Below are 12,293 nucleotides of genomic sequence, written 5' to 3'. Positions count from 1 at the left end.
AATCTGTTATGGTGAGAGTCTCTTGCCTAGTCATACAATAGGCACTACTACTGATATTATTAACGTTAGTTGGGATAACTTGTTAGTGAATGAGAGCACACCAAGATAACAGGCTTAAACAGGCTTCAAATTTATTTTATTTAAGAATATCTGGACGTAGGTGGTCCAGGGTCAGTTTGCCCAGGGTGAGGCCTTGGCCTCAGGCTCCTTCCATCCTGCTGCTTGGTCATGCATGACCTACATTCCCAAAGTCACCAGGATTTCAGCCTAACTGGTGATCCTCAGCCTGTAGGAAGGAGAAGGGCCAGAAGATTCTGCCCTTGAACTCCTTAAATTCCACCTGCTCCAAGAAGCTTTTCTCAGCTTGTTGAGAGATTAGATTGGTAATTTCTCTAATGAATTAACTCGAAACTTACTGTTCGTAACGTTTAGGCCAGGTGGGGCGACGGATACCTGTAATCCCAGCACTTTGGGAGACTGAGGTGGGTGAATCATTTGAGGTCAGGAGATCAAAGCCAGCCTGGCCAACACGGTGAAACCCCCCCCCACTCAAAATATAAAAATTAGCCAGGTATGATGGCATGTGTCTTTAGTCCCAGCTATTCAGGAGGCTGTGGCAGGAGAATTGCATAAGCCGAGGAGGTGGAGGTTGCAGTGAGCAGAGACTGTGCTACTGTACTCTATCCTCAGCAACAGCAAGACTCTGTCTCAAAAAAATAAACTTATTGTAAGCAGAGTTTAATACCATAAATACATTAAAATGTTTTTATATGACATATACCATTGCAGTATATTTATATTATGGATGTTCTCAAAATCTGTATTGTCATACTTCATTGTTCTAGATTTAAAAACAATGAATTAGAGCTGCCTGACAAACTTTAAAATGAAAAGCAATTCTCAGGTGCTGCTGTTGGTCCAGGATTCTTTCTTCAAGAACCACTGGCTGTCTGGGTGCGGTAGCTCATGCCCATAATCCCAGCATATTGGGAGGCTAAAGGAGGATCACTTGAGGCCAGGAGTTTGAGACCAGTATAGCCAATGTAGCCAGACCTTCTCTCTAGAAAAATAATTTGTTAAAAATTAGCCGGACATGGTACTGTGCACACGTGGTCCCAGCTACTTGGGGGGCTGAGCCAGGAGGATCACTTGAGTCCAGAAGTTCAAGGCTACAGTGAACTGTGATCGTCCCACTGTACTCCAGTCTGGGTGACAGAGTGAGACCCTGTCTCAAAAAAAAGACGGATTACTAGGGGGTTCACACACACACTGCAGGTTTTGTCAATGACTCACTTGTACACAGGACCATAAGTATGTGTGCCCAGGAAAACTGGACCTCAGAAGGCCCACGTTAGGATTCTGGACAGACAATCCTGAGGCCAGATCTGACCCAGAGGCATAAGGCTTCACATCTGTGAATGGACTACATGGGGCCATGGGCAAGAATGACCAGGTGAGGCAGCCACCAGCGTTGAAGACCAGAGGCTCTTCCGCATTGTTTACGGGTTTGTATACAACCCTAAGGAGAGAGAATGGGAACCAGGGGGGAAAAATCATATCTATTGCATGGCAGCCCAGTGTTCCTTCTTCCCTCCCTGCTTCTCTTCGCTTCCTTACAGGTAATGTCCCCGAAATTATTCCCTGTATGAATTACTGGATGCAAATCTCAGAGTTTCAGAGACCATTTCTTAGGGAGTCTGATCTACTATAATCTTAAAGCTGATTATGTCATTTCTCCTCTTAAAACCCTTTCAAACAGACTAAAGTATTAAGTCCTTAATTTGGCACAGAAAGTTTGGCTCCAATCCTTTTCTCTCTCTCCTCAGCTTCCTCTGTCACCACTTACTCTGCCCTTCAGGCAACCTCAGATGTCTGCATCCCAATCCCCCATCCCCATTTCTTTGCAAAGGGTCTTCTGTCTGCCAAGGGTAAATTTCTCACCTTCTGCTTATCTTTCTGTTCTTTCTTAAAGCCTTGTATCAGATGTCACCTGCTCTGGGAAGTCTTCTCATTTTTTTCCCCATAGCACCATACAACTCTTTATGTAATAATTTATAATAACATCTAAAACTGAAACTTCTTTGTCTACATATCTGACCTTCCTACTAAGCCATGAGTGCCTCTAGGTAGAGATTACATCCTAAACCCTATGCTGTCTTTTGTGCATTATAGATTCTCAATATATTTTTGGTGAATGAATCAATAAATGAATGAATAATGAACAAATAAATACCAAGATAAGCTGGACACTGTCAAAAGTATTCAACATTTGGAAATTTGTGCCATACTTGGTTCCTGGTGTCTTATATCTAGAATACCATATGTCTTCTTTTAGAGTCTATTTTTAAAAAAACCTTTGAAATGATGGACTACCATGTTGACCTGCAGCAAATCTAGTATACACTTCAAGATAAAATAAAATCCAAACCCCAGATCTTTAAAGCTAGTTCTGTTTATAAAACACAGAAAATGGAAAGGGCTGGGTGTGGAAACACAAATGGTTTAGAAAAAAGAAGAGAAAGACCTGATTAAATTGAATTGGCTGGTGAGAGACTGGAAATTTTCTTTCCATTCCCAAGAGGCTTATTTTTTATCTTTCTTTTTCACACTGTAAAGTGTCAAATTAAATTGCAAAGTTAATTCTCATCACTAAGGAAGGGATTCTAAATGTATTAATTAAGGATTACTGAGCACTTTAATTTTGTTCATCAGAATGAAAACTTTTAAACATTATTTTTTCACTTCTCCATATTTACCATATTACAATTTATCATCCATACTTTATATTGTAGGTTCCAAAGCCTTGGATGACTATTTTAAAATAAAAGCTGTGTATATTAATATCTTTGATTTTATGAATTATGATACTGGAGTTCCCTTGAGAAATTATGTTCTTTTTTCCTTCAAAGATAAAGTCCTTAACAGGATGAGATCTTATCTTGCAGGAAACCATGAATTCACTGTGGAGGAGAATGATTTGGGTTTCACTCTGGTAGAACATGAAGTGCCTTTTGAATCTTTTACTGTCTCAGTGATTTATCTTATGCATGAAAATAATCTTTAGCATTTTTCAAAACAGATTACTCTCTCTTTATAGAAACTGAACTGTTGTCCCAGAAGAAAATCTAATGGAAAGAAACAAAATTATTTCTTTTTTATAAGGTAACAATGTAAAAACAAGGTAAAATGAAAATTATATCTTTGAAAATCCAAGAATTTAATGATTATGTCAAAATTCATATTTTCATATATTTTAAAGCAGTGAAGTGGTCATTGAAAAAGTTGAAGTTGTACTTTCTTTACAAATAAATATTGAGAAGATTGTAAATTCTAAATTGTGAAAATGTAATGTGAAAAAACAAATTATAATCCAATTTAAAATTAGAGAATAAATTTCCTTTTCCAAATTTGCTCTTTTAACATTCAGTTTGGATCCCTCTGCTACTTTCACTCAGGAAATGAGCTATTCTAATTCAGAGATAATATTTTTAAAAAAATAACTCCATGGGAAAAGAACAATGTTGGAAGTTATGATGCTTGAAGCAAAACTAAACTGTAATGCTTCAAATGGCACCAACCATCAGTGGTGTTTAAAAACATTAAATCATGGGTTTGTATTAACAGAATGAAAGCTTTAGTTTTTTTATATACGGACAGAGAAAATATGTGCGTAGAAGCACAATGTACCCTTGTCACCTTGATGGACAGATATTATTATTAACAAAAGTGTAATACAGGCATACAGAGAGTCTGGAAATCTGTCTGTGAGGATTTAAATCCTGGCAGTGAGTAGCAGCTGTTTTAAATTTAAGAGGACAGGAGTGAGTTAGCGACATTTTGTAATAAATGAGCCCTCAGCACACACCAATTGCTGGTAAATTCAGAAAATGATAAACATTCTTCTTGAGCAAGAAAGCAAGATAGGAAACACACCTGCAAGGACTCATTTTCAAAACCGGAAAGAGGCTGCTGTGGAACTGAGACATTTGCTAAAGTTTCTCTATTCGTCCATTTCACCTTTGTCCTCCATCTTTTTCCATTCAGGACCATCTTCAAATTTCAGTAGTTCTCATTAAATCTGAGATTTTGAGGTAAAAACACACAAAACACAAAAAAACTTTAGCAACTCTGAAGTATCAACTGCCATTTTAAAACTAGGACAGTGTCCTAAGTATTTCTTCATTATTTGTTCAATATAATTTTCTTTCTTTGATCTATACATTTTTTTGTGTGCAAAAAATGACATTTTTTGAACAATCAACAAAAAATCAAACTAGTAAATTTTAAAAATAAAAAAAAAAAACTGTAGAGAAAACTGAACAGTCCCTAAGCCATACAATAAAGGGGATTTTAACACCATATTAACAGTAAATGTATGTTTTACGTTTTCATCCTTTGGTTGACATTTAAGAGAGCTAGTAAGAAAACTTTGAACAAATTTCTTTTCTTTTTAAAATTGTTTTTAATTGATACATAATATTTGTACATACTTATGGGGCACACGTAATATTTTGTTACATGCATAGAATACATAATGATCCAGTCAGGGCATTTAGGGTATTCATCACCTTGAGTATTTATTATTTCTCTGTGCTGGGAAAAGTTTAAGCCCTCTCTTCTAGTTGTTTTGAAATACGCAATAAATTGTGGTTAACTATAGTCATTTGACTCTGCCATCTAACCTCAGAACTTATTCCCTCTATCTACTGTGTGTTTGTACCCATTAACCAACCTCTATTCATTCCTCTTACCCCACACACTTGCCAGCCACTGGTAACTATTATTTTACTTTCTATTGCCATGAGATTAACTGTTTTAGCTTCCACATGAGTGAGAACATGTGCTATTTATCTTTATGTGCCTGGCTTATTTCGCTTAATATAATGTTCCATCTGTGTTGCTGCAAATGACAGAATTTCATTTTTACAGCTAAATAGTATTCCATTGTGTGAATAGTATTCCATTTTATTTACCCATTCATCTGCTGATGAACACTTTAGTTCATTCTATATTTTTGCTATTGTGAATAGTGCTGCAATAAATATTGGGTGCAGGTAACCCTTTGATATACTGACTTCCTTTTTTGGATAAATACGCAGTAGTGGGATTGTTAGATCTTATGGTAGTTCCATTTTTTTTGTTTTTGAGAAGTCTCTGTACTGTTTTCCATAATGGCTGTACTAATTTACATTCCCATCAACAGTGTATGAGCTACCTATTCTATACATCCTTGCCAGTATCTGTTATTTTTTGTCTTTTTGATGATAGCCATTTGAACTGGGGTAAGACAGTATCTCATTGTGGTTTTTATTATTTATTTCCCTGATGATTAATGATATTAAACATTTTTAAATAAATCTGTTGGCCATTTGTATGTCTTCTTTTGAGAAATGTGTATTCATGTCCTTTGCCCATTTTTTAGTGGTATTATTTTCTTTGTTTTTTGTTTTGTTTTGTTTTTCTGTTGAGTTTGAGTACTTTGTATGTCCTGGACGTTAGTCCCATTTCAGGTGAATGTGCAGATAAATAGGGAAAAATATGCAAATATTTTCTCCCATTTTGTAGGTTGTTTCTTCACTCTGTTGATTGTTTCCTTTGCTGTACAGAAGGTTTTTAGTTTTATATAGTTTCATTTGTCTATTTTTGGTTTTGGTGCCTGTGCTTTTGAGGTCTTCACCATAAAATCCTTTTCTAGGCCAATGTCCTAGAATGTTTACCCAATGTTTTCTTCTAATGGTTTTATTGTTTCAGGTCTTATGTTTAAGTTTTTAGCCCATCTTGAGATGATTTTTATATCAAGTGAGAAATACAGGTCTGGTTTCATTCTTCTGCATATAGATATCCAATTTTCCCAGCACCACTTAGTGGAAAAGGTGTCCTTTCCCCAGAGTACGTTCTTGGCACCTTCATTGATTGGCTATAAATATGTGGATTTATTTCTGGGTGTTTATTTATTCATTGTCTGTGTGTCTGTTTTTATGTGAGTACTATGCAAGTTTTGGTTACTCTAGCCTTGAAATATATTTTGGGCTGGGTGCAGTGGCTCACGCCTATAATCCCAGCACGCTGGCAGGCCAAGGTGGGTGGATCATTTGAGGTCAGGCATTCAAGACCAGCCAGCCAACATGGTGAAAACCTGCCTCTACGAGAAAAATACAAAATTAGCTGGGCAAGGTGGCACACACCTGTAATCCCAGCTACGTGGGAGGCTGAGGCAGGAGAATCACTTGAACCTGGGAGGAGGAGGTTGCAGTGAGCTGAGATTGCACCATTGCACTCCAGCCTGGGTAACAAGAGTGAAACTCCATCTCAAAAAAAAAAAAGAAAGTAAAAAAAGAAAAATATCTTGAAGTCAGGTAGCATAATGCCTCCAGCTTTGTTCTTTTTGTTTAGTATTGCTTTGGCTATTTATACTCTTTTTTGGTTCCATACAAATTTTAGGATTGTGTTTTCTAATTCTGTAAAAAATTACATTGGAATTTTGATAAAGGTTGCATTGAATCTGCAGATTGCTTTGGCTAGTATGGTCATTTTAACAACATTGATTCTTCTGACTCGTGAGCACAGGGTATCTTTTCATTCGCGTCCTCTTCAATTTCCTTCATCGGTGTTTTGTTGTTTCCCTTGTAAAGTTCTTTCACCTCTTTAGTTCAGTTTATTTCTAGGTATTTATTACTTTTTGTAATTATTGTAAATGGAATCCTTCTTAATTTCTTTTTCATATAGGTTGTTATTGGTGTGTAGAAATGCTACTGATTTTTGGATGCTGATTTTGGGTGCCACCCAGGATGTTGATTTTAGTCCCAGCTACTCAGGAGGCTGAGGCAGGAGAATGGCTTGAACCTGGGAGGTGGAGATGCAGTGAACCAAGATTGCAGCACTGCACTCCAGCCTGGGTGACAGCGAGACTCTGTCAAAAAAAAAAAAAAAAAAGAAGAAGAATAGCAATATAAACTATAACTAATATAGCCAAACTGTGGTTCTATACCCTCACTTGCTTCTAAAATTTAGGTATCATTAAAATTGCATGGTTTTCAGAACTTTGTGTAGATTTTTGCCATCATCAGATGTATGATACATGCACATACATTGAAACTACATAGGTTGAGGTACTGAAGCTTAAATGAACTGATGAAATACATTTGGTGTCACTTTTAGGATATGTAATAAATTCAAAAATAATGTTTTCTCAAATAATTCCAACCTAGGCTTTGTAAAAGTACTGTCCTTCAGTAATAATGATACATAGTAATCTTTCTTTGTAATAAAAACTACAGTTATAAACATTAGGTAGTAAGGAAATTTAAAAATAAATATTTACATTTTTATTTTCAAAATAGAAAGTAATTCCCATTATTATTGTTTACATGACTGCTTCCAAACATGCACGAGGATATAAGAAAAATGTTCTTTGTTGTTATGATCTTAAATCCCCAATCATTACCTCCCCAATCACATGAAATTAGAACCTGGAATTAAACCAACTACAAAAAACAAATAGAAAAAAAAAAAAAAGAAAAAAAGAAAACCTTCAGGGTGCCCTGTAAGCACTCTATTCCTTTCATTTTGATGGATTTTTCTTTTTAATATTATTGGGACTGAAAGAAAAACGCTTGTTCTATGCTGTTATTTCTGATATAAAATTTGGGTTGGCACATGGTCTCTCCCTTGTATTGTAAGATCCTTGGTAGTAGAGTAGCAGAGGACACACTTTTGCTTTTCATTTTTTTTTTTTTTTTTTCCGGACGAAGTCTTGCTGTCTCCAGGCTGGAACGCAGTGGGGCAATCTCGGCTCACTGCAACCTCCGCCTCCTGGGTTCAAGCGATTCTTCCGCCTCAGCCTCCCGTGTAGCTGGGACCACAGGTGCGTGCCACCACGCCCGGCTAATTTTTTTGTGTTTTTTAGTAGAAACGGAGTTTCACCGTGTTGGCCAGGATGGTCTCGATCTCTTGATCTCGTGAACTGCCCGCCTCAGCCTCCCAAAGTTCTGGGATTACAGGCGTGAGCCACCACTCCCGGTCCCATTTTTGCTTTTCTTATTTGTTTCCCAGTATTGTGCTGTGCCCACAGAGGGTCCTTAAAATGCAGTTTAAAAACATATCCAAATAAATAAGAACATGTCTTGTCCTTAAACATAATCACAAAGACCTATCGATAGCTACTTTGAAGGGAAGGACTCAAGCGAAGCTAAACTGTAAATAGTTGCCAGTGCCTTTAGTTAGTGCCTTGCAGGACCAACATGATAACCTTTGACGTCTAGTACAAGTCTTGAATCTGCAGGAGCAAAACCTTAGAAACCCTCAAGCCCCAAACCATGGAAATCCAATTGTGACTTAAATAAAAAGCATTCTGTTGAAAATGGTTTTATACATTAAGAATCCTTGATGCATGTCTTCTACTAATTTTTCTTTAATCTTCTGGGAAAAGAAATAATTTTGATATAATCTGTGTCATAAAACATGATACAGTGACTCTTAAGTGTACAAAAGCAATGATTGCTGTTAACTAAATGGAGAATTTTTAAAATTCGGTAAAGAGACATTTAAGGAAACAGGATCTGCATTAATTTTAAAGATTTCTGAGTTCTGAACTGAACACATATGCCCAGAAAAATCTAATTAAACACCAAATTTATCTATTGTTAAGTGTTTTTCTTACGAATGTTTTTAATGTATGAAATTATAATTTTATGTTACAGAATAAATGCTAATTTTTTTAAAAGGCTTACTTTCAGATCTATTACATGTGTTTATTCATTCAACATGTATATCAATCATGTGCTCTGTGCAAGATACTATAATATAGACTGTGTAAGAGAAAAATATCACTAAGGCATTGACTTTTAATAATATTTCAGTTCAACGCAGGAGATCAGATAGGTAGGAAACAAGTAATAATAATAGTACAAGACACAAAATTCTAAGTATACTTCAATTTTAGTTATGAACATAGTTCCAAATAAATATTTGGTAACACAAGTTAGACAATATTAACATAAATTATAAGTATTTATAAATCATATTTATAACTGTATTTATAAACTGTATAAGTCTATATAGGCTTATTAAGGGAATATGTATATATACAATTTTTAGGATGTATGTAATAAGTGCTACATATGTGGTATACTATTAGCTATATATTCCAGGAATATGAGGATGAGTCAACATTATGAGAAATACCTACTTTATTAAGGGTGAAAAAATATGTCTTTATAAATATATACAAGAAACACATTTGATAAACTTCAGCAGTGATTAGCCAAAACTCAAAATGAGCAACCATAATGTTAAAAGGAAAATAGCTAAAGCAACTATTGTTAAAATCAGGAAATAGGAATACCTACTGTATTAGTCAGGGGTCAGTCAGGAAGCAGAAACCACACCAGTTATTTTAGCAGAGAGAATTTAATCAAGAATTATTAACTAGGTATGCAATTGTTCATGAGATAGCTAAAAAACAAAAAGAGAACTTGAGATCACAGAAATAGGAACTACAGAAAACAGCTACTGCTCTGTGATTGGGTGGCATCAGGGAAAGACGGTGGATTTATTAAAGCTTAGGAGTTTGGAGAAAGACTGTCATGGAAATGAAGCTCAGACCTCTAAGTAGAAGGTGCTGATGGTATCTCTGGGGGAGATGCAGTGAGGCAGTTTTTCCAAAAATAGAAATACTGTTAATTGAGTTCACTTGTTGCTACAGAAACGGACTGCTGCTGCCAAGATGAAGCAGCATGGGTGGGATGCCACTCATAAGAACAAGAGGCAAATAGGAAGCCCCCAAAAAACATACAGGAAGGAGCAAGCCTCTTCCTCCTCCTTCAGCTTGTGAGCTCCCTGAAGCATCTCTATTAGCGAAGTTTAATGATTTGGAGTTCCAGCCCAGGTACCAGCAGAGTAACAAAGGCTGGCTTTGGAAGTAAGACACCATAATTTAATAAATGACATATTTACTATCGTCATTTTATTCAAAATTGTTTTGGGATTTTGGCTAATACAGAAAGTTTAAAAAACTTAAAATAATCCATAATAATACAAATACTTGGGAAAGGGAGCAATTCACTTTATTTGCAAAGACACTGTTATACCTAGAAAACCCACCAAACATATTAGAACATGTTTTAGAATAAGAGAATTGGGTCAGGTGGCAAGATGCAAGATAAATATACAAATATAATGTATTTTCTTTGTACTAGCTACAACTTTGTTGTGTATCAAAACAATCCTGATATCACAGTGGCTTACAATAGCAAACATTTATTTCTCACTAACATTGCATGAGTGCTGAAGGTTCGTGTTGGGAAACTCTCCTCCATGTGGTACTCTTGTTCCTACATATCTTGCTGGGTGTGCTAAGCATGCAAGAGCCTGATCATTTCCTACCCAGCCTTTTCTTAGGGTTGTGTTTACAGCAAGCAAGCTTGAGAGAGGAGGTAATTTTTACCTCTGGGGCAAAGAGCTGGCTTGCTCACTACTTGCTATGAAATGATGGGATTTTAAATTCTATGTTCTTTTCCTATAACGTAACCCAGCATTTGTTCAGGCATCCATCTGGGCCTGTTCACATCATCACTGTGGAAATGAAGACTCAGGGAACTGATACAGACATGCTGATATTCTGACTACTGCTTTTACTACAATCAAGTGTTTTGTCTCTAACCCAAGTGTCTTTAGTCAGCATCTATGAAACTAGCAAGTTAACATGTTGGCTTGAAAGTAAGGTGAAATATGAGAGTCTTCCCGGTTCTTCACAGTTGGCGGCTACTCTGCTTCATGCTGTGGGTCAGCCGGAGGTCTGCTTCACAAGCTTTCTCATTCTGGGATCTAGACTGAAGAAGCGGCCCCTAACTAGACATTTCCATGCCATGGAGCAGAAGCTCAAGAGGCCAAGGGAAATCGCACAGCTGATTTAAAGCTTCTGTTTGGATATACTTATATCACATCCACTCACATTCATTGGCCAAAGCAAATCCCATGGCCAGCCCAAATGAGGAGAGGAAGAATGCTTCATCTCTGAAGGTACTGCAGATTATACCCAACATGCGTGGATGTATAGTTTTCTAACCAAGAAGGAAGTCGTTAACAACAAATCATATAATTTACCATACTCATAAAAAGCAGTTAAATATAAATGGAAAATAAAGCCCTCTTCACAATAGCTAAGGAAAAAGCTCTTAAAAAAATTAACAAAAGTTTACAGTGTCTATATGCAAATCTTTTTTCTTGAAGAATATAAAGTAAACCTCAATAAATGAAAACTTATGCCATGTTACTGGATGGAAATATTGTATGATTTTTAAAATATTCTCTATTTTAATGCAAATTAAATCAATCTCAGTTTATGGTGTTCTTTAAAATGAAAATGAGTTATAGATCTGTCTATGGACCAGCTAGATCATCTATGAGAAACTGTTAAGTGATAAAGCAAGTTGCAAGAAAATGTACAATGTAATATCATTTTATTTTATAAAATAAAATGTTTGTGTGTATGTTAATATAAATATGAATACATTTGTAGGTGCATGAAGAATAGGATAGATGGATAACTTGATTTACATCAGAGGGATTAGTTTTAGGGAGGCTGGAGGAATGATTCTTTTTTCTTTATGTATCTTTATGTTGTTTAACAATGGAGTTCAGTCCAACAGTAAGTTAAAAATCACACTTTGGGAACTTGAGGCAGGTGGGTTACCCCAGGTCAGGAGTTCAAGACCAGCCTGGCCAACACGGTGAAACTCCATCTCTACAAAAATACAAAAATTAGCTGGACATTATGGCAGGTGCCTGTAATCCCAGCTACTCGGGAGGCTGAGGCAGGAGAATTGTTAGCAGTGAGCCGAGATTGTGCCATTGCATTCCAGCCTGGGTGACAGAGCGAGACTCCATCTTAAAAAATAATAGCAATATCAGAGAATCATAAAAAATATTTTAAACCTTGCATAAGTATCTATTAAAAGGTAGCATTTTATTTTATTTTTTGAAACAGGGCCTCACTCTATTGCCCAGGCTGGAGTGCAGTGGTACAATCATAGCTCACTGCAGCCTCAAACTGTTGGACTCAAGTGGTCCTCCCACCTCAGCCTCCCAAGTAGCTGGGCCAACAGGTATGCATCACCACACCTGGTTATTTATTTAAAAAAAAAAGTTGTAGAGACAGAATTTTGGATATGCTGCCCAGGTTGGTCTGGAAGTCCTGGCTACAAGTGACCTCCCTCTTTCCCTCCCCAAACTTAGTTTTTATTTTAGACTCAGGGGCATGTATGCAGGTTTGTTACATGGGTATGTTGTGTGAT

General features: G+C 36.5%; 1 long non-coding RNA gene across 1 annotated transcript; it reads left to right on the top strand.

Moving 5' to 3' along the window:
- The first annotated feature begins 434 nt into the window (after positions 1-434).
- On the top strand, positions 435-11,760 carry LOC116537493. Its single transcript, XR_004263150.1, has 2 exons — positions 435-482; positions 11,680-11,760. It is a non-coding gene; the product is annotated as an uncharacterized LOC116537493 (long non-coding RNA).
- Positions 11,761-12,293: the final 533 nt, after the last annotated feature.

Source organism: Sapajus apella, unplaced genomic scaffold, assembly GCF_009761245.1.
Source record: "Sapajus apella isolate SASKATOON/1434 unplaced genomic scaffold, GSC_monkey_1.0 scaffold111, whole genome shotgun sequence".
NCBI lineage: Eukaryota > Metazoa > Chordata > Mammalia > Primates > Cebidae > Sapajus > Sapajus apella.
The sequence above is the reverse complement of the archived record's forward strand: the minus strand, read 5'-3'. Positions and strand labels throughout refer to the sequence as shown.